Here is a 23133-nt window from a genome sequence, read left to right as displayed (position 1 = left end):
CACAAACCAAGACACCTCTATCATAAATTCTCTTCACTGAGCACTAAACTACTTACTCCTTTTTTTTGACCCAGACCTACATCAAGATTTCCACTTTTTCACTGTAACCAGCTACAATGAGTGCTCTTTAAAGCAGAAGGAACATAATGGATTCCATTACGTTGTAAATGGCTAATGTCCTGTAACTTCCCAGAGACTTGTATTTTTTTGAAAAATTATGTTTATTAATGAAAGTAATCCCCTATTTATTATAATATCAGGAATCTTGAAAGAGTTGACATTTTCTTCTTTTTCCGAGGCTAGGGTCAAATTGGAGCTACACATCCGGCCTACACCACAGCCAGAGGCATGCCAGATCAAAGCCATGACCTAAACCACAGCTCATGGCAATGCTGAACCATTAACCCACTGAGTGAGGCCAGGGATCAACCCTGAGTCCTCATAGATACCACTCAGGTTTGTTTCCACTGAGCCACAGTGGGAACTCTGAAAGAATGACATTTCTAACCACTGTCAGGAAAGCTTGTGATGAGGTTTTATTTTACCAAACTATTGGTATAATAGGGGTTATTTATTGGAGGAAACTGAGTATTCCAGGGATTCAAGGGCCTAATGGAAATATTCCAGTTTACCCCAGTTTATCAATTTAAGTACTCTCTCCCCATCCTAAAGCCCATCTGCTTCTTTCAAAGGCCCAAGGTTCTGCTTGTCTTAATCATTTCTAAAGAGGGTATTAAACAGAGGTGCTCAGGGCAGAGCCAGATTAATGGGCAGCCAGTTAGTTTCTAAATGCCAATCATTTAAAAACATTAGAACATAACTGGGAAAAAGAATCAGAGATATGATGCTCGTTAACTTTGACCTTCCAGTGCAACCCCCTATATGACTGTGGAAGGTTTTCTCTTCATTTTCTGACACCGTCTTGAATATAAAACCACATACGCAATAAAACAGAAAAATTCTCCTAATTGCTGTTTATCAGTTCCCCATTAAGTAGATAATGAACATTTAAAAATCTTTTTACATGGACAGTCTATTATTAGACTCTGCAGGGTTATTATATAGAGAGAGTTAGTTCAAGATGACTGGAGGTCCAGGCCTTTCCTTTTTTTTTTTTTCCCCCCCATCCTTGCTCAGGTTTGGAGAATTAATGGAGAACTAAGTTCTGACAAACACAAATTTAGCTCAGGTACCATCAGTGAAACCTTGATGTTGGTCAGTGTTGCTGAATCTTCTATATTACTGAAGCTACCAGAAAGTATATGATCAATACTCTTAGTCCTGGGAGACATATATATCTTATTTTCTTTTTGAGTACTGAGATTATTTGCTAAATAATGAATGAGGTCATCAAAATGTGCATGTGAATCCCAGCTCTGCCACTGACTGGATTTGTGACCTTAGGAATTTTAATTCAATATTGTAACCTTAGTTAACCCATGTATAAAATGGGGATATCACCTACCTCTAATGAAGTGAATTGTGCCTCCTCTCAAAGGATATATTTTAAGTATTAATCACCAGTATCTCAGAATGTAACCATATTTGGAAACAGGGTCTTTTACAGAAATAACCAAGCCAAAATAAAGTCATATTGAATTAGGATAGACTCCTCCCACCAGTCCAACATGACTGATGTCCTCATGAAAACAGCACCATGTAAAAAGACACAAAGAACACCATGTGAGGATGAAGGCAGAGATTGGAATAACATATCTACAAGTCAAGTGGTGCCAACAATTTCAAAAAGAAAGGGAAAAAAATCTGAAGCCAAGAAAGAGGCATGAAATTAAGTTTCCACCATAGTCCTCAGAAAGAACCATCCTGCTGGACACCTCGATTTCAGACATCTAGACTCCAGAACTGTGAGACAATAAATCTTTGTTGGTAAAGTCACTGTTTGTGGTACTTGGTTATGGCAGCCCTGGAAACCAACACACTACCTAATAAGGTGATTATCGATTTAAATGACTTGTAAAGGACACTGCTGTAAAATAAGCTCTTAATAAATTATTATTAATACAACAGTTTTGGAATATTCTTGCAACAAAACCAATTGGAAGATTATGCAACAGCTATACTTGATTTAGTCTTTATTTCTATTTTTAGAAATTTAGATATTGAAATATTCTAGTCATAAGCAGTAAGGCAGGCAGGAATTATAAAGAGAAAATTCTCATGCCAGTGTGTGCTAATTGTTTGAATCCCCTGTAAATGGTTTGGCAGAAGTGGAGGTTGGAACACTTAGCTAAATTGAAGTTTGGGGATTATCTGTGAAGTATCCATGCCATTTTGGCCCCTATTAGCACAAGTAATTGAGAGGAAAATCTTGCCAGTTATGCTTTTCCATAAGGCTTAATGTGGACTTCGATATTTAAGTAATTCATTAGCAGGCTTAAATGGTGTCATGGAACAACATTAAAAGACAGAAGAGGCAGTGTGTGACATTCATTTTAGAGACGAGCAAATCAGGGCTCATAGAAGGTATAATGAACTCAAGGTTATATAGTTTACCCTGGAAAAACAGACACTAAAATCTCTGTTTCCTAATTTCCTGTTGAAAATTGAGTGTGCCTTCCAGGATTCTGAGTATTATCTTCAAACTCTATGGAAATTTTCTAATTGTCAGAACCCCAACTTTGCATGTTGAATCTTAAGACCACAGTGCAGAAAATCAGATTCTGAGAGAGGAAGGTGACATTGTAACATTTTCAACAAAGAAGCTTCAAAATTTGCATTTGGTGAAGAGAGCAGTAGTGGGGACAGAGGACAATGATTTTTACACTGAAATTATAAGCTGTATAAACATTTAGAGAAAGCTTTTTTACATTGTTTAGAAGATCCATTAAATAGGTTTGAAAAGGTTTGACAGGACCTTTCTAGGACAAGTCATTAAAGCTCTAAATGGTATTTGGAAATGTGGCTACCTAAGATTGAAGTCATTTGCATTATATTATAAACACATAGGACACTTTGGTCATCAAGATCACTGGGATGGCTGAACTTTGCCCCACCACATGATTTTGCAAATATAGGGAGTGCTTAAAACCTGCTTAACAACTAACCCAACTTAAATTAAAGCAAGCTGCCCTCTTTCACCTATGGCATACTCAGCTTTTAAGTAGACCTTGTAGGAAGAAATATCAGATGTTTAATAATAAAATTTGTTTTTTTTTCATTGTTTGCTTTTTTCCTTTGGTTTATTATTTTATATTTCCAGTCTTTATAGGACATTTCCATTTCACCTACCCTAAGGATATCAGTACCGTAATTGAGGGGCCCAGTTCAGAATCTATTCCAGAGAGAATCATCCAGTTTTATTTTGTGGCTTCATAGCCCACAACCAGAAGTTTTCAAAAGACACTCAATAATACCAATGCAGGGACCCCTCTGGACAACATATCAATTTGTATTATGAAGTGAATTATTGCTGTACTCACCAGAGCTGGTATAGTTAAGTATCTGTCAGTGTTTCCATTATATTTTGTGGGCTTCTTACTTGGGTGATAAAACACCCTTCAGGCTTAAGCATACAAGGGCAGCCTAGAAAGTGAGTGCTCCTTTTGTCTAGTTTTACTATTTAACAACCCTCGCTCTCCTTTGTGATTGCTTATACACATGATGAGGAGAGGTCTGATTTTCTAAATCATCATGGCTGCCAGAATGATGATGTTTCAATGGGAGTGAGGTCATGGTGCCTAAGTTCCCACCTCTAGGTATGATCCACATTGTTGTGGTGGAGGATGCCAAGGCTCCAACACTGAGGATTCCAATGTGGTGAAAATGCCCTCCCTCCACAAATTTCATGTCTCATTATTAAGCCTCTAAATTCTAAATCCAGGCATTTCCATTTATATCTCGAATAGGATATGACTACATTATGTTTAGGATTTTCCTCTATCCTCCCTTTCCATGCTCCTAATCATTACCATGAATCCTTTTAAATTTCACTCTTCCTTCAAAATTCAGCTCAAATTTTCCAATTTCTGAGACTTCCCCAAATCCCTCAGACTCAGAGATTCTTTCTTTAAGACACTTTAAGACACTTTGTACATAGGTCTTAGCTCTAATATAGCAATTACCACATGATACCATTTCTGCATCTCTGTTTCTTTTTTTTGCCAATTTTTTTTTTCTTTTTGGGGCCATACATGCAGCATATGGAAGTTTCCAAGCTAAGGGTTGAATCAGAGATATAGCTGCAAGCCAACACCACAGGCACAGTAAAGTGGGATCCAAGCCATGAATGGAAACTACACCGCAGCTCACAGCAATGGCTGGTCCTTAACCTACTGAACATGGCCAGGGATCAAACCCACAACCTCACAATTAATAGCTGGATTCATTTCCAGTGAGCCACAATGGGAACTCCTGTGTCTCTGTTTCTTTATTAGACTGCACAAATTGAAAACAAGGATTATGTCCTGTTTATTTGCAGAGCACTAGACATATTAAGTATGCTCAGTAAATATTGGTTATCTTACTGAATGAATGAATGAAATAAGGTTTCTATAAAATAGGAATAGTGACAAGGGTACTTGAAGGATAGAGTTATTTTTGAAAAGTAATGACTGTCTTTAATACGATTTTCTACTTCCAGTTTTCACCTTCCAGAGGGTACAAATTCTCACATTCCCCACAATGAAGAATCTCTCAGAAAAGTCAGTGATTTGTAAATTCTTACAGGAAGAAATACATGCAAAAGGACTTGTTCAGAAAATTACTAAACAAGGAGCTAGGAGATGAAGTGTTTTTTCTGACTTAGTCACTGACTTAGTGACCCTCTTCAAGTTACTTAATAGCTCAGTGATTCAATCTATCTACAAATGGTGATAACCATTCTTGTCTGCTTCTCAGGGATGTTTGGAGGAAAATTTGTTAGTACATATGAGAGAGTTTATAGAAAAAATGTCAAATACATATATTATATAAATTAAATATTGCTACATTGACATTACATATTATGTCCTAAATACTGATTTTCTGCAAACAGGACTATCTGATAAAATCACATTAACCTAGTCATGAAATGTAGCTGGGAGATTTCATTTCTCCACATGTCTCGAGCAGTTGGACTGTATCTATTCTACAAAGAAATAGAATAAAAAGTAGATTGTTCAATCAATTCCGCATTGGCATTTGGGGATGGCCTTTGTAATTGTGATGATGGATAAACTGTCATGTTATAGCTGAAGTACCAAATAAATTTTCCAGGAGAGAAGCTAAATAGAATTACAGATACTTTTAGAATAAAAAATTAAGAAACCTGTTTTGTTTTGTTTTTTACCTTACGGTTTTGCAAACAGATTAAAATTTGCGGGCAATAAACCTTCCAGTAAAGTATCATCCATGGGTCTTATGCCTCAGCATAATCTGGAAATGCCCAGACCTCATTCTACATATAAAGAGTAAAAAAATTTGGGGTGGAATCAAAGAATGTGTATGTTAAGCAAGGTCTCCAGGTGATTTCCTTGAAGGTATTCAGGTGTGCAAACCACTACAATGAAGTGTACACTTCACTCATCCAGGAGGCCAGTGAAGAAAGTACAGATTGCAGATCAGGCTCAGGGAGCTGAATTTTCCTGTGAATTTTCCCTTTAAAATCATTGACGATGTTATCTTTTGTGGAATTTGTAAACATATTTGGAAATTAATGGTATAATACTCTTTTAGGGGGAAAAAGGGTTTGAGGAAAACTTGAGTAGACTGAACTAAAAAGGGGAGAAAGAACTGACCTCCAGTTGCTGTGTGTTATCAGGATTCAACAGTGACTGGTATTTATGGGGAAAAGAAGGGCTCCACAAACTCTTTCATTCATTTTTCTCTGTAAAGTCCTGAAAGCAAGCCAACTTGCTTCAGGTTCTCAAATGTTTTGATACATTTTTTAAGGATTTGCTCTTGGGTAAAGACAAACTGGCTAATATCAAAACAAAGTACAGTTATAATGTGACTATTACTAAACGGACACAGCGTCATTATTTTGTTTTTGTTCACAAGATAGCACACAGTCACACTTTTAACAATTACAGAAAATAATATAGAAGCAAATGAAAAACACCTGAAGTTCTGATACAGTGTGGCAATTACTCCTCTCATTTTTGTGAAAATTCTAGAGCTGTTCGCCAATAGGATGAGATTCCATTATATAAAATTATACCTATAAAATTTATATGCATGTACACGTGTAAATATAAACATACACTTATATGTAATTTTATATTATATTTTTACATGTTGATTTCCATGCCATTGACACTTGAAAAAAAATGTCATTATCATGAGTACTTTTCATTTTAACTTGTAAATAATTAGACCTAGTTTGGAGCTACTGTTAGTTGTTTCATCTGCTTCATTCATTTCTTGGAGAAAAGTGTTGACTCTCAAAAAACCCTCTATATTTTCCTTATTTTCAGATCAGGGATACCTGGCAAATTCCTTCTTTCCCTCAACAACTCTCTGCCCTAACTTCTACCTCTAAACCATTACACATAAAGAAAGATAACATGGTTGTTTAATGCCAGTTTTCTGGAGCACCAGGGTATCAGTGAGACTCAGCATTTAATGAGCAGGTCTACAACATCTGCCTGTCTTTTCCTATTTTGTTGACTTGTATCCATATTTCTCAGAGTTACTCCCTTGGATGCTGAAAAGGACCAACTATGCTTAACATTTCATTTAATGGGTATTTAATACCTACAATGTTCTAAGTGCACTGTGTGAATTATTTTACTTAATTCTTCAGACCACCATGTATGATGAAAGACATTCCTGTCTTTATAGAAATAAAGATGAAAACTGATTCTCAAGAAGGGTAAGTAGAATGTCCATACAATTTGTCATCTTGGAGAAGGTGGGAGATAGAGGAGTGGGGAACAGTTGCTTAATTTGAACTGAGTTCCTGTGGGGGTGATACAAATATTTTGGAACTACGTAGATGTGAATATATTTCTAATACAACACATGCCACTGAATTGGTCACATTAGATGGTAAACTTTATATCAATTTACCTCAATTTAAAAAAAAAAAAAAAACAGTAGCTTAGGGAATCAAATCCAGTCTGACTCCAAAGACTACATTCTAAACCATAACAAAATACTGTCTCTTATATCAACTCCAAGATTTTCCACCAGGAAACTATTAACTTTTTACTGCAGAAATTTTCAATGTCTTCATCCTGATGATAAACATGCTAAACCTCCCAAAGGGTGATGTGGCATATAAAATGTGGTAAATAGTGTTTCTCGAATTACTTTTTCCATGGAACCCATTTCATCTGGGGCATTTCTACAAGAATGTGTTTCATAAAACACCTTTATGGAATCACTCTTTTCTTCAAAGCTCTGGAAAGAATGTTTATTACAGAATTATTTTCACTTGGATAGTCTACTTAGTGTATTAGGAAACTTCACAGGAATTCAGGCACTATAATAAAGACAGGGCAGTTTACTGGAATTCCCTTTATGACCATTTCCTTAGCACTTATTCATAATAGAAAGAGTAAAAGAGCAAAGGAACCTAAGCAATTACATCTTTTATATGCAATTTGACAATGTTTAATATTTATTTTTTAGTTAAGTTTCATGCAAATGGTAGCTCTGCTATGTGCACATAAAACTATTTAAATTTTATGATAAAACAAGGTATGTAGGGAGGTATAGATTCAGTATCCTCTAATTTTTAGCACAGCTGCTTCCAGGCTAAAGTAAGTCTTTCATAAGCAACTGAAAACATTAACAGTCTACACTTGAAAAAATGTTTTTATATAAATTTTGTGGGATTTTGTTGTTATTTTTCTCAGAAAGGAACACAATTTAAGCAAGAGTTAAAGCAGTGGGAAATTAAGAGCAATGGTTGATTGTTAAATTAAGTATTTACTTTTTAATCAAAACCAGTTTATAACCTTTTTCTATTCTATTCATAGAAATGATATGGGATTTAGACTCAGTCCGTACTGAGTTTGCTGTCAAATTTTATCTGTCAGTTTCACCATCTAAACCTGGATAGTCCTACCTTGTAGAATTTTAATGAAAAGTACATAGGATATAGATGTTAACTTATCCTTCCAAAAATATGTATGCACACTTGACCATCCCACTCATCATAACCAGTAATCCTGACTCCTCTATTTTCCACAAGATCATCATCATTACTTCAGCTTCCCTTCCCTTCTTACAGTCTGTGGACCATGATGAGAAGCCAGTTCCTGGAGGTTTTTAATAGCACCATACAATCATGATTTCTTTAAGTTGAATAATTAATAACTCAGTAATGCTTATATTTAGATATGTATCATTGATATTTCCTCTTGTGAACATTTGCATTGCTGGGGCAATGTCCCTGAATAATCCTGATCGGGTGCATTGCAAATACATCCTAATATCCTTAGGCCATATTTGGACTACTCAGCTCTCATATCTCAAGAGTTAAAGTGACCAATAGATAGAGAGATAAATAGATAGAGATATCAATATAAACATCACATCAATATATACGTTCTCCCACATCAGACTTATTTTTTTTTCCTATCAAAAGACGACAATACCGTTTATCTTAAGAAAACAGACATTATTCAGCACAGGCTCTTCCATAGAATGAACTTGCATGTATTTTTATTCATGTTGACTTTTATTTTAAGTCAATTCTTATCTTACTGAGAGCAACAGGGAATCACATATGTTATCAGAGGTGAAGTCTGTAATGTGGCCACCCATAATAGAAGCTGATGAGAGGTGAGGAGAGAAGAAAGAGACCAAACCTCACCCATGTCTGGGACATTGGCAACTATATCAGAGTAACTCTTCAGCAGTACCCTGGAGAACCACCAAAACCATGATTTGGGAGCATGTGGGCTCAAGGTTTGTAGAAACCACTGAAAGCCAGAAATGGGCCAACACTGACAACCAAAGAGATTAGATAGCCATTTGCCAGGGAAAGTTACACATGGAAACACATGGAAGTACTCCTTCTCCCTTCTCTGTCCCAACCCAAACAAGAAACAGGGAAGGAGGAAGAAATGTGAGAAAGCAGGGTACTCTGCACCATCTCCCTACTCCTTGATTACCACTCACCCTCACCATTACCCACTGCCCCCAAAACACAGAGACCCACTAGGACATCAGTCTAGCCTCTACCAAGGGAAGGGGAAGATCTCTGAATCTAACATGAGGTTGAAACTTAAGAACATAAAAACAATTTCTTAGCAATAAAATCAATACATTTTAACTGAAAAGCTACAGGATCTCCGGCTGTGACTAAGGGGGCGAGCACACTACCCAGGGAGTGTTTAATAAAAAGATATCATTTATATCTTCAGTATTTCAGACTCTTCTACCAAACTAATTTTGTTAATTTCCATTGTCACATACTTTCCAAATATAATCCTTCCCCCAGTTTTTTACCTGCAACCAAGTATGCCTTTTGCTCCTTCTGCTTAGTCATTCTATTCCTAGCCAGTTCCACTGAGACCCACTAGTAATAGACACATGGTTCATATTTGGATTTGACCGATGTGTATTGATATTGGCTGCACTGGGTATTAAAATGTTCAAGTACCTCGTATAAATATAGTTGGTAAAGAGGCACTGGCTTAAATCCCCTTTCTCCCACTGCCACTGCAGACTTGGCCTCCCCTCCAGGAATTTCCAAATCTTAAAGAAAAAAGGGTTAAAATGATAGTATAGTACTACAGGGAAGTCTCTTGGTCCCTGCTCCATTAAGGGGACCTCTATTTGAGTGCCACTGATGATATATTTTACATTTTGAATATAAACAGTCTTAAATACAAAGAAAATGAGGTAGGTATCTTCAAACAAGTATCTCTCTCAAATGGTCAATTATTACCTTGCCAGTGGACACCTCTATTGGCAAACATGCCTAGTCTTTCTAGACTTTCAGATATTGCTTCATTTTCTTATCCTCTGATGTTGTACATTTGCTTATGTTAAACTCCCTTCGTTGACTGCTTTACTGATCTGCCACATTTTATCACCAGACTTCCCAGATAATGGAGTTGCTCTCTGAACTAAGTTTATAGTGTCTTGAGAAAGATCTCCTTAAAAAATATCTACCATATTTCTGTCTGTAATTCCAGACTGAGTTCCTAATTGTATATACCTCCTGTCTCCCTGTATCTGCCACACAACAATACATAAATCCATTTTTTTCCACCAAAGAAAATTCATCAATCTTATCTAAATTACTCAAATGCTGGTAGTACTGAAGATCTATGGTGATAAAATCATATAGTTTAATGTAAAATTTTGAATTCAGGGAAAGGAAGAGCCTTTCTTTATTAGCATACAGTAAAAATTTTTGAGGGTAAGGGAGCAATCTATGTTTCAGGGAAACACAAGGGCTTGAAGTTTGTTGTCCTCCAAGATCTGCTCCAGTATCTTTGACTCACATTCTTATTATCTTTACTTATATACTTGATATTTTCCCAGGGCTTCAGACTTAAATGTACAACTACTTTTTATTTCTCTGTGTGGACTGCTAGATAATACCTCTTCATTTGCTCCACCATTTCTACTCAGCCATTATACATATTCCTCAATCATAAGAGCTCTTAAACCTCAACAATTAGAAAATAGCAATCTAATTATGAACCAGAAAAACTACGAATAGATATTTCATTGAGAAGATGCACAGATGCCATATAAGCACATGAAAAGATGTTCAAAATCATTAGCCGTTAGAGAAATAAAAATTAATACTATAGTGAGATTTGACTATATACCTACTAGAATGGCTAAAATAAAAAACAATGACAACAGCAAGTGTTGGCAGGGATGCAGACAAGAAAGGTACATGTCACTTTGAAACTCTACTCATGGAGTTCCCACTGTGGCGCAGTGGTTAACAAATCTGACTAGGAACCATGAGGTTGCAGGTTTGATCCCTGGCCTTGCTCAGTGGGTTAAGGATCCGGTGTTGCCGTGAGCTGTGGTGTAGGTTGCAGACGCGACTCACATCCTGCATTGCTGCGGCTCTGGTGTAGGCCGGTGGCTACAGCTCTGATTGGACCCCTAGCCTGGGAACCTCCATATGCTGCGGGAGCAGACCTAAAAGACAAAAGGAAAAAAAAAAAGAAACCTCTACTCTTGGTTTGTACGCTGCCACCATGTTTTGAGCTTCTCTTGTTTTGTGCTCACATGAATTCTTTGTGAAGGGTATAGTTCTCTTCTTTTAAGACCACCAATGCTATCAAGGTCAAGAACTCACCCTATATCATAAACTCATTTGTCTCCTAAAACCCTTATTTCTAAATTTGAGGACACGATTCACTCCATAGAAATTAGTTTCCTCTGCTATATAACAAATTACCACAAATTTAGCAGCTTAAAACGCATATTTATTATTTTTTGGTTTCTGTGCACAGCTTCATGAATGATTTGGCTTGGTGCTTTTCACGTCTGCAATCCAGAGGTCAGGTGAGGCTGGGTTCTTATCAAGCAGCTCCACTGTCAACATATCTACTTTCAACTTGTATGAAAAAATCATGCCAGTGTTGTCCTTTACTCTCACTCACAATACTTCTAACATCATATGTGTGTATTTTTCACATTAAGCATTTATCAGATAACAACTGCGGATTCTACAATCCAATCCATTTCTGAAAGTAACCAGAGTTAGCTTAGCAAAGATCCCACGGTTTAAGGGCTCAGTTCCAGGACTGTCCGCATCACTCACACATGCACAATTTAGATGCCAATCTCAAGTCCAAGTTGTTATCTGTGCTTCCAATCAAGTGGCTATAAATCAGAGCTCCCCATGACCTACATCCTCAGGTTTGATTAATTTGCAAGTGTGGCTCACAGAACTCAGTTTACTTACTAGATTACTGGCTTATTACAAGTATATTAAAGGGTATGAATAAATAGCAAGATGAAGAGATAGAGACAGGGAGGCCTGGAAGGGTCCTGAAAGTCGGAGTTGAGGTGTGTCACCATCCCAGCATGTGGATGTATTCACCAGCCCATAAGCTCTCCAAACCCCTTATTTGGGGGATTTTTTTGAGACTTCATCATATAGGTATATCCATCACACTCAGTCTCTAGCCCCTTTAAAAAGTGGGAGGAGGGACAGGAAGCTCTAAACTTCTCATCATGGCTTGGTCTTTTCGGTGAACAGCCCCCATCATTAAGCGATCTAGGAGTCTATCAATAGTCATGTCACTAGAATACAAAACATTCCTGTCTCCCAGCATATTTCAAAGGGTTTTTGAAACTCTGCATCAGTAACTGGGTCAAAGATTAAATATTCAAACAAAAGATGGTCCTAAAACTCTTTGGAAATTACAGGGATTTTAGGAATTCTGTGCCGGAAACAGCACAGAATTTATATATATATATAAATTATTTCATACAAGTATAATGAGGTTGTTGGAAGAATTTATTTTCTTAGTGATTGAAGGAACTTCATCCTTGACTTCTTGCTGGCTGCCAGCCAGAGACCACTGTCAGTTCTAGAAGTTTCGTGGTTTCTTGCCATTTTGCCCTCTCCTACCATAGGAGCTTACTTCAAGGCTAGCAGGAAAGCAAGAACCAGTATTCTAATGAAAGGTAGTCTTACATAATGTAATGTACACATAGGACGGGCATCCCATTACCATTATCATATAACATTATCATGGGAGTGGTACCCTGTCATCTTCTCATACTCCATTGGTTAGAAGAAAGTCAGAGGTTCTGCCCACCCTCAGTGGGAGGGGATTACATAAAGCTATCTACATCAGGAGGCAGGACTCATGGGAATCACAACAGAATGTGCTCAACATGTTTATTATATAAAATGTAAACCACAGCAAAGTTTCAGGAAAAATTAAAGTCACATATACAGCTACCACATAGAAATAATCACTGGCAATTATGCTGAATGTACCTCTCTGCAGTCTTTTTCTGCATGCTCTCCTTGAATTGTATCCCCTAACAAAAGAACATCTCATATGTAAATACACATATATACATGCATATATATGTGTATATATATATATATGTATACACGCACACATATATATAAAATTTTGAGCATGTGCGTATCTGTGTTTTATATGAATATGTATATAGAAGAATGTATATAAAAGAGATATGGTCTATAATAGTATTTCAGAGTTCAGTCTTATTTTTAAGAACACAGCCTTAAATAATCTTCAAAATAATGAATTTTAGAAGGTGTAAAATATCTTAAATATTACAATTTATTTGACAGTTTCCCTATTAATTAATTGTTAATTTTATTCATATTATTATGTTATAAATAACACTACAATAAACACTTTACTCTTTAAAAAATAACCTTCAATTATATCTTAAATCTATACCTTTAAGAACAAGGAAGGAGGTTTTCCAAATTCCAAATCTATACTTTTATTATTACCATCTCTATTTTAGTTCAGACAACAGATTACTAACTGATTTTCCTGCCTTTCTTCTTGATATTTTCTCATTCTTTTGCCTCTATGTTCAACTGATATCCCACCAGCCCATCACCGCCTTTCAAGATGTCTGAGTGTCAAACCCTGCAGGGAGCCAGACTGATTAGAATGATTTTTTCATAAGGCCCCCTCATTGGCACTTCATCCCAATATTATGTTACCACATCATTTTAAAAATACATGTTTCCAAATCTCCTTTCTTCTAAGATTACAATTCCTCTCAAGGCAGAGAACACATATTCCATTCTTCTTTTCACCCTTAACACCCAACATGGTATATAAAACAGGGTAATTTATCATTAAGGGAGTTGAAGGGAAGTATTAAGATAAACTACTATATTTTAGGTGTGCTGTGGAATATTATTCAGCAATTAAAAATAATAAAATAATTCCATTGGCATAAACATGGATACAATTTGAGATTATCATACTAAATCAGAAAGAGAGTAAAATACCATATGCTATCACTTACATGTGGAATCTAAAATATGCACTAACCTATATACAAAACCAAAACAGAGTCACAGGCAAGGACAACATACTTACAGTTGCCAAGGGGGAGGGTAGAGAGAGTAAAAAGGACTTAGATTTTGGGGTTAGTAGATGCAAACTATTACATTTAGAATGGATAAACAACAATGTTCTACTGTATATCACAGGGAACTATATCCAAACTCCTGGAATATATATGTATAACTGCATCACGGTACAGCAGAAATTGGCACAACACTGTAAATCAACCATGATAAAAATACATAAAACTACAACAAATAAAGGTATCTATGTTTGTCCCTAGTGAAGAGAAAAAAAAAAAAAACTCTTTGTGGCCGAGTAGTATTCCACTTTAAAATGTGTGAGTATACTAACCAGGCCAAAATTAAATAAAAAACATGCAACCCACTTGTGTACAACATAAAGACCCTTTGTATCAGATGTAACCTTTGAAAAAAGAACTTAATATAAAAAATGATCAAGAAGTTCACGATACATCTGTATGCAACAAGAATATCCATTCAAAGAAAAAGACAAATATTTCACATGCTTACATAACCTAAAAATGCCTAATATTTATTAGTGTCATTTCTTTTCTATTTACAGAATGATTGAGATGTTTATTTAGAAGTTTAGCACAAAACTGAACTCATTACAGAAATGGAAAAGAGGAAAATAGCACTTACCTAATGTCTATTATGTAGCACGTATTAAGAGATGCTTTAGAGCAGTTATGTCATTTTAATAGTCATGCAAACCCTGAGATAATTATTAACTAATTTCATTTTATATTTGAGATAAATTGCCCAGGATTCCACAGCTAGTAAGCAGCAGAGTGGCATTACGAACCCAGGATGATCCAATTTCAAAGCCATAATCCTCCCAATTCCTCATGCTATGAGAACACCTAGTTTACAGTTCATTACCAGAAATCTTACTCCCTGGAATATCCAGGGGGAAAGAGAAGTAATGACTAACAGCAGATTTGAGGTTGAGGCTGTACATCTATGGGAAACTGAGATTATTTGCATTGTGCTGTGTTTGATTTAGTTCCCTGCCAAATGTCAGGCCAAAGCTTTGACACAACAGAGATTTGTGCCTGGAGCCATTCATTCCCTGTCTGGCAGAGCACAGCGGCTGGCATATTTTCCTTGATATTTTAAAATCATACCAGTCTGAATAGGGACTGAGAAAGAGCAAGAAAGAAAATATATGGAAAAGAGTCAAAGAAAAAAAAAAACAATGAAGAATATGTTTAAATTTTAAGATCTCAGAAAATTATTCATATATGCAGGTGAATAGCTTATTCTTTCATGTAGCGTAAGATACAGAACACATACAGTATGTTTTGATCCAAATTTAAAATAGAAAGATGTATAAATAAGTGCATTTCCCCAAATACTATGTTTTTATAAAATAAAACAGCCGTCAATGATTACCCATGATGGCATATACGGCCACATTATTTTAGACCACGGACCAACTTCCAACTTGCCTTTTAATATAAGGTTACTTTATCATGCAGAAAAATAAAAAGAACTGCCTCAACAATTTCTGTGTAGGGTTAGAAGGACCCAAAATAGAGTAAAGGATCTAGAGAAGCTTTAGAGAAATTGTAATGAGGCATTGGTGGATCTATTTGATATTTAAATACTTTCAAAGAAATGACATCAACCTTCTATCAATGCTTTATCCTAGAGCTCACTTCAAGTCCTTGTGTGTGCTAGTTCAAGCAAATCTCATGTTACTTTCTCCATAGTAAAGGACTGGTTTTAATAGCTCCTATATGTGAAATTCATTTTTATCAGTCTTCACTTTTGTCCACTACAGTCCCTGAACCTTAGTTTCTTGGGTCCTAACTCAGAGTTCCCACCAAGTGCTTTTTGTTCATTGTATATATTTTCCTTTCTGTTCCTTCATAGGATTTAAGGTTATTACAATTCATGCTCTTTATAATGTTCTTTGTTCCTTCTTTTTACAGCAGAATATAAAATTTGAAATCATAGGCATCCTATATCAGCCTATACTGTCCCCCTTATCTTTCAGGTAGCACATTTATATACATCCTACTAAGCCATGTGTGTTTGTTTTCCTGTTGCTTTCTTTTTTTTAGTTGATTTTAACTTTAAGCTGATTTCACTTTTTGACTCTCCCAAACCTAGACACCCTTAAATAGTTCTTGACTAATAATTTAACTGATCTCTATCTTATTTCAATAATGTAATCATCAGCATCAATAAATACTATGTAAATCACTTCCCATCAACCTTAGAATAGTTCCGTTTTAATTGCAAAAGCACTATGATAGCAGTCTTTTGAATACAGTTTGTGTGAATTGAGGCATTCTGTGCCCAGGCAATGATATATATTTAACAGTCAGATTTTTTATTCTAATATCTTCTCACTAGTATCATTTTGCCAGGTGAAAGAGTGTATATCATATACATAAATATGTACTATAATTCTGTATATCTAAGTCTATGACGATAATGTAATTATTATATTTTTTCTTTTTTCTGTTTTATTAAAGTATAGTTGATTTACAAGGTCATGCCTTACAACATTTTCTATACTTTAATCATGAAGAAAATTTGGAATACATTTTAAATGTACATACCTTTGTCCAAGGCACATCCTGCTGAGGTCTCAGGATAGGAACCTATTACGGAAAAAAATATATATTCTTAATATACTTAGTATTATAAACAGATTAAGAAATGCCAAAACATAAAAGCATGGTTTAAATCTCAACCATTGCTCAAAATGGGTATCTGCCCATTAACTTAAAAAAGATGGTCTGGAGTTCCCATTGTGGCGCAGTGGTTAACGAATCCGACTAGGAACCATGAGGTTGCGGGTTCAATCACTGGCCTTGCTCAGTGGGTTAAAGATCCAGCGTTGCGGTGAGCTGTGGTGTAGGTCGCAGACATGGCTTGCAGATGCAGCTCAGATCCCGTGTTGCTGTGGCTCTGGTGTAGGCAGGCAGCTACAGCTCAGATTAGACCCCTAGCCTGGGAACCTCCATATGCTGCAGGAGCGGCCCAAGATATGGCAAAAAGACCAAAAAAATGGTCTATCTTTTGTCTTCTTTAGATGAGCTTCATTAAGGAAAAAAGAAAATAAAAGACCAGAGATAAATACTCTTATATACCTCTCAATCAAAAATTCCAAAGGAGTTCTATTCTTTCATGTCTTAGAATAAACTTTTTTTTCCAGAAAGAAATACAGAAGCAAATTTAGTTCTCAACACATCAAAAGTCAATTTCAAGAAAAAATTTAGGCATCATTTTTCAAAACTACCAAATGAATTATTATGTTCAAAACAGGAAGATGAAGGAGCAAATTAAATAGGTTTTATAAAAAAAAAAAAGCCTTAGAATATTCGTTGATCAAAAAGTGGCAGCAGAGCACCAATTAACAGAGAATCATTTTCACAGTAATAATGTTTCAAACTTTCAGACAGTGAAACTCAAATATGTGCAGATAATAGATTTAAGTATGTTTATATGAATTTGAGTACTTTAAGAATTAAAAGAGGAAACAGAATCATATTGCTGCACTAAAGCCCAATAGTTCCATCATTTCTGTCTATTTTATTATTCTATTGGTGTGGCGACACATTTCCAAATATGTTTAGAAACACACGCACATAAAAGCAAAGGTCTAAATCTAATAACTCTCCTTGCAAATGTGATAATACTAATTACAAGGGCTTCAATTAAATGCAGAATGAAAGAACCATCCATTTCATTCATGTTTTTTGGCATTCTATCAGGCTTAAATTTACAGGTATTGGGGGAAAAAAATCAGAGAAACAAAATTCCTTTGACATCTCTACCAGTATTTTGGATAAAAGTTTAACCATGAGTAACAAATAGCATCCCAAAAGTTGAAATAAATATAATATTTTCTCCCATATTTAAAGTTTACTAACCCAAATGATTTTAGCTCTAGAAGACACCTGAGTGGTAACCAGGTAAACTAGATTCAAACTCTGAATTAAAGGATTCTCATTTTTATATGGAAATGCTTCAGGAGTTCCTGGGCGAAGAGAAGAAACAAATGCTCCGAATCACCTATAATGTTCTCTCAGCTGTTATTCAAGTAGAATAGGCGTGTACAAGAACACACACACACACACACACACACACACACACACACACTTTCTCTCACAAGTCTACATAAAGTAATGTTTAGTGACAAGAGTATATTGCTTCAAAACTACAAACACACATACACACAAAGTTAGACCATCTTTTAAATTCTGTAACTCAAAGTTTCACACTTTCTGGATCTGAATTTAGGTCTCTTGGATTTTTAGACAGCTTGGACTTTAGAGAATTTACAGGGCCTTCTCTCTGCATCAGGTTTTCACTTACAGTGAAGTTTTAAAAATTAAATGAGTTAATACAGATAAATTTCTTCAAACTTTTCCCAGGACATAGGAAGTGGGCAACAAATATTAGCTGTTAAAAACTATAAAATGCTTGAAAATTAAAAGTAGTTCAAAATATTAAATTATTTGGATATCTAAAAATATTTTAACTCAGCTTTCTAGTCTATTCATCTCTCAATGTGAAAAAGGCTGTATTTCTTACATTTTACTGTAATTACAATTATATTTGCACAATTTTAATTATGTGGATAACATTTTATTCATGGAAGACAATCAAGGAAATCAAAATAAAAGTGTCAAGGTTCCTTTTTTTGGCAGCAGAATGAGACATTATAAATAGTATTTAATAACTGTAATTCTATGTTCTGTGTTTTACTTGTGGTCTGGCATGACTAGAGCAACAGAAAATCTCTGAACGACAGGGAGGCGCTTAAAGTTTTCTACCACCCAAGCAAGAATCCAGTTGTCTAATATTCATGAGAGTAGAAGTATAAGGTGAAGAGAAAGTGCAAACCTCTGGATAGCAGCATTAGAGCCAGGGTATAGTGAATTCATCACAGAAAAATATGATATTCAGAGGGTCAGGGTTGAATTCACAGAAAAAAATTTCTAGATTCTAAAATATCCATATTTATGGCCAGGAGGAATAGTTGGGATTTTAAAGATAGGATTAAGGGTGCTTGCTCTGATTTTTCTGACAGCAACCTCCACTCCAATAAACGGAAATAAACTGCAAGAGGAAAGTGAACAGACTTTTTTTTTTTTAAATAGTGGTTTAATTGAATTTAGTATAGGCTAGAATTAGGAGGTTTTGGAAAAAGAAATGAGAAAAAAAATAACAAAGGGAAGAATGAAAAGAAAAAAAAGAATGAAACACCTATAGGCTCAATAAGGAAAATTCTAAATGTAAAACCTGAGGGACAATATACTGATAAACTATGTATTGACCAGCAGCTGTTTTATAGATCTGGTGATGGTGGTGAAGGGGAAGTGGTGACCTATTATTTCATTGGCATCATTTAACTGTTTTATTTTATTTTTATTTATTTATTTATTTATTTATTTATTTATTTATTTATTGGTCTTTTTAGGGCCACACTTGTAGCATATGGAAATTTCCAGGGTAGGGGTCAATTTGGATCTGTAGCTGCTGTCCTACACCAGAGCCACAGCGACTCCAGTTCTGAGCCATGTCTATGACCTACACCACAGCTCATGGCAACGCTGGATCCTTAACCAACTAAGCGAGACAAGGGATCAAACCTGTATCCTCATGGATACTAGTAGGGTTCATTAGTGCTGAGCCAGCACAATGGGAGCTCCTCATTTAATTATTTTAACCCAGGCCTTTTCTACCAGGCCTAATTTCCTCCCTCTGCCCCCAAGGACAGGGACATTTAGCAATTCCCAGAAACATTTTTGGTTGTCACAATTGGCCGTGGGATGATATAAGCATCTGGTGAGTAGAGTCCAAATGCTGCCAAACATTCTACAATTTAAAGGGCAGGTCCTCACAAAAAAAAGGGGGGGACATCAGTTTAAAATATCAATCATTTGCTAAGGTAGAGAAGCCATACTTGAATTGGCAAGGCATGTGGGAGGCTGCCGCTACCTCAGCTCTCCAGAAACCCTCCCAAACTATAAGATTACATCATTTACATAGAATGAAGCTTCGTTAAAAAAAAAAGGACTAAGCTTAGTCCAGAATTCTACTTCAACAGTGATCACCCAGAACTTAATGAAGCCATGCTTTAAATCCAGGTTGATCAGATACTAACTAGTCACAAATTTTTTTAAACTACACCAATCTGAACCCTATAGGTAACTGTATTCTCCACATTTTTCTCAAATGATTTTCAAGCTTAGAGAATATTTTACTGGATTATCATTTTTTAATTTTATTCTTTTAAATATGCTAAATTAAAGACCATATATTATCCTGCTTGAAATAATTTAGTTTAAGAATTATGTTATTTGGCTTATTGATAATACATCATAATTCAATAGGAAACAGTCAAAATAAGACAGTACAATATTACTATTTTGTTTTTTAATTTACTTAAAAATAAGAACTGCTTAATGATTATATACACAATATATACAGTGACTTGGGGTAAAACTAAATTTTGAAAACACTTGTTACTATTTTATATAAACTAAAGTGTAATTTTGCAATATTTTCATTTTGCTCATTTGAGAGCATCTTTTACTATCATGTTGCTGAGTGTTTAATCTATGAATTATAATGTTTCCTTGATAGTGATTTAGTGGTATGCACAATCTAAAAAAATATCATGTTTAAATTTGTAGGTTGCTGTCAAAGATCTTCTCTGCAAAGGCTAAAAATCCCAGGGGGGGAATTCATTAAAGCCACTCATTAACCATAGATGCATTTGTGCAGCAATGTATTGCGGAAAGGAGGAGGGAAAGAATAGCGGAATTTCGTTTATGGTTTTTTTTGTTTTTGGTGAATCAAAAGAGAAGACCATATTTAGAGCAAACTTGGAAATGGTCAAATATACATAGCAAGGCTATGCCATGGGATCAACACACCCTTCCTGTTTTGAGCACAAGAGGTGTTCTTAGCGAAGTAGATCTAAGCCAATAATTACTTCACCAGAACACAAACACTATTTTACTCTGAAATAAATCAAATGAGCATCAGAGTGATTTATGGCCCTTATACCAGTAAGAATATTTTAGAGTTGGTTGAGATGTCATTTCTTCTACCTTTATTAACTACAAGTATCTACTAAATATGACTATAAATATATGTATCTGCTTAATATGACTATATAAATATGACTATACAATGTATAGAGGTAATTTTCAGATACAGTCAATATTTTATACATTTTTTATCTCTATATCTTCAACAGTTTCAAGTAAACAGTTGTTAATGTATGCATGAGTCAGTGCATGCACTTAAATGTGGCACCTAATTTTTTTCCTACGTCTTATTCATATCGTGAAGTACAGAATAACTATGTCATTTATGGTCAAAATTGGATGTCTCCATTTCTGTGTTACATATGTCAAGTTTGTAAGCACATGCCATGGACTTTATCATGAAAGGCTTTCTCCAGTCTACCTCATTTCTCTCTGCCAAAACTGTCAGAAGATCATAAAGGTAGGGACAGAGTCACTCCACATTACCTTATTTAAATGTTAGGTCCTTAAAATGACTTAACTTTTCAACCTATATCAGGGAAAACTTTCACCTCATTTTCATTTCCCTACTGATATAAGACCCAATTTCACGAGCAAGTTCAATAGATATGCTATGTTCTGGCAGCCCCAGAAAATGAGTGCAAATGTAATTTCCAAAGGTGGATTGCAGATACATGCACATATAACAGAGGCAACTTTTATCTTCAACGTTCTACTTTCCATTTAATACCTTTCTTTCTCTTTCGTGGGCTTCTTGCAAAACCAGTGCTCTCCTGATGTTCCCAGCTTTCAAGGGCTTGTCTGTCAGTGGACACAGCTTCCCTTCCCTGACACCCCAGACATACTCTCAAAGGGAATCTTTCCTGACCTCGAGAATGACTCTATCACAGAGATTTAATTACTGAGAACAGCTTGGTCTGTATTTATCTCCAATGGTATTTTTGTCTGCAAAAACTAAATAATGCCATTTTTATAAAGCAAGCCTTCTGTGATATTTTGTTCTGTTAGTAATGAGCAGGTGTGATAAAGTAAGCATCTTCACTCATTGCTGGTGTTAGTGTAAATTGGAAAAAAATTTCCAGCATGTATAAAAGTCTTAAAAAAAAATAATTGTTCCCTTTCACCCAGTTAGTTCACTTCCAGGAAGCTCTCAAAAGCACATATCAACAAATGCCAACATGTATGTATGCTAACAATCCATGTCACTATTATTTATACTAGCCCCTTTCCCTGCAAAATGGAAACATGCTAAATATCTTAAAATAGATTATAGAAACTGAATTGCTTCCACAGATAAGAAAATACTGTGCTGGAGTTCCCATTGTGGTGAAGCAGAAATGAATCTGACTAGTATACTTGAGGGTGTGGGTTGGATCCCTGGTCTCACTCAGTGGGTTAAGGATCCAGCATTGCCATGAGCTGTGGTGGAGGTCACAGACATGGCTCAGATGGCTCAGATCCAGCATTGCTGTGGCTGTGGCATAGGTCTGCAGTTGTAGCTCTGATTTGACACCCTTGCTGGGAACTTTCATATGCCGCAGGTATGGCCCCAAAAAGCAAAAAAAAAAAAAAAAAAGAAAAAGAAAAATACTGTGCTTTCACTTATAACCATAGTTTAAAAACCAATTTAATATCATATGAATATAAAGTAAATTTTACAATTTTTGGTCAATACATCAGGATACAATAAGATTTCATTATGTAAAACTAAACCCCCCAAATCAGGAATTTTTAATCTTCCAACCGCCTTTTCATTTTCTTCACCCCAAAATTAAGAGTCTCCTTTTGTAAATTACTGAAAACACTCAGAATTCCAAGAGGTAGTCCTAGGTCACAAGGATTTTACAGCAGAGTCCTCCATCACCTCTCAAGGAACAGGGAAGAAGAGGTTTCCACAGTTAGAATCTGTGGCTACAAACTGGCAATGGCTGCACTCTTGAAATGAGTTTCCTCTCTCTTTTATAGCCAGAATTATTGGCAGTGATGACAACTAATTACAACTTTCCTTTCTCATTTGGAGGATCAAGTATCTTCCTTCATTCTCTAAAAGAGGTATTGTAAAGTATCTCATGATATAAAGACTAAAGAATATTCCATACTTTGATCAGTCCCCTTTGTTATGAGGTATGTGTATTTTTTTAA

The 23133-nt window shown here is 35.6% G+C and overlaps 1 protein-coding gene across 6 annotated transcripts in view; it reads right to left on the bottom strand.

The window, feature by feature from the left end:
• The window catches only part of PTPRD (protein tyrosine phosphatase, receptor type D), a 2180605-nt gene that overhangs the window by 1403404 nt on the left and 754068 nt on the right, over positions 1-23133 (bottom strand). For all 6 annotated transcript variants that reach the window (XM_021074366.1, XM_021074373.1, XM_021074310.1 and 3 more), the window contains one exon: positions 16543-16584. The gene's annotated coding sequence lies outside the window, so the exon portion shown is untranslated. The remainder of the gene's footprint in view (positions 1-16542; positions 16585-23133) is intronic.

The sequence above is a fragment of the Sus scrofa genome, chromosome 1, assembly GCF_000003025.6.
Source record: "Sus scrofa isolate TJ Tabasco breed Duroc chromosome 1, Sscrofa11.1, whole genome shotgun sequence".
NCBI lineage: Eukaryota > Metazoa > Chordata > Mammalia > Artiodactyla > Suidae > Sus > Sus scrofa.
The sequence above is the reverse complement of the archived record's forward strand: the minus strand, read 5'-3'. Positions and strand labels throughout refer to the sequence as shown.